Genomic DNA, 1,179 nt, shown 5'->3' with positions numbered 1-1,179 from the left:
GAAATATCTACACCGATATCTATATGAACATGCAAATGTCTACACAGCTATCTGTATATCAGTGGAAATATCTGCACTGCTATCTCTATAAACATGGAAATAACTACCCTGCTATCTCTATAAACATGGAAATATCTACACCGCCATCTCTATGAACAGGGAAATACCTACACCGCCATTTGTATGAACATGGAAATATCTACACCGCCATATCTATGAACATGGAAATACCTACACTGCCATTTGTATGAACATGGAAATATCTACACCGCCATCAGTAAGTACATGGAAATATCTTCACCGACATCTGTATGAACATGGATATATCTAAACCGGCATCTGGATGAACATGGAAATATCTACAAAGCTATCTGCATGAACATGGAAATATCTACAGAGCTATCTGCATATACATGGAAATATCTACACAGATATCTCTATAAATATGGAAATAACTACAGCGCTATCTCTATAAACTTCGAAATACCTACACCGCCATCTGTATGAATATGGAAATATCTACACCGCCATCTGTACGAACATGGACATATCTACACCGCCATCTGTATTAAGATGGAAATATCTGTACCGCTATCTGTTTAAGCATGGAAATATCTCCACCACTATCTGTACAAACATGGAAATAACCGCACCGCTATCTGTATAAACATGAAAATATCTACACCGCGATCTGCATAAACATGGAAATATCCACACCGCTATCTGTGTAAACATGGAAATATCTACAAAGCTATCTGTGTAAAAATAAAAATATCTACACCGCCATCTCTATAAGCATGGAAATATCTACACCGCCATCTGTATGAACATGGAAATATCTACACCGCCATCTCTATAAACGTGGAAATATCTACACCGCTATCTGTATGAACTTAGAAATATCTACACTGCTATCTGTATAAAATTGGAATTATCTACACCACTATCTCTATAAACATGGAAATATCTACACCGCTATCTGTATAAACATGGAAATATCTACACCGCTATCTGTATAAACATGGAAATATCTCCAGCACTATCTGTATAAACATGGAAATAACCGCACCGCTATCTGAATAAACATGGAAATATCTACACCGCTATCTGCATAAACATGGAAATATCCACACCGCTATCTGTGTAAACCTGGAAATATCTACACCGCTCTCTGTGTAA

This window comes from Gorilla gorilla, chromosome 20, assembly GCF_029281585.2.
Source record: "Gorilla gorilla gorilla isolate KB3781 chromosome 20, NHGRI_mGorGor1-v2.1_pri, whole genome shotgun sequence".
NCBI lineage: Eukaryota > Metazoa > Chordata > Mammalia > Primates > Hominidae > Gorilla > Gorilla gorilla.
This window is presented reverse-complemented; position numbering follows the sequence as displayed.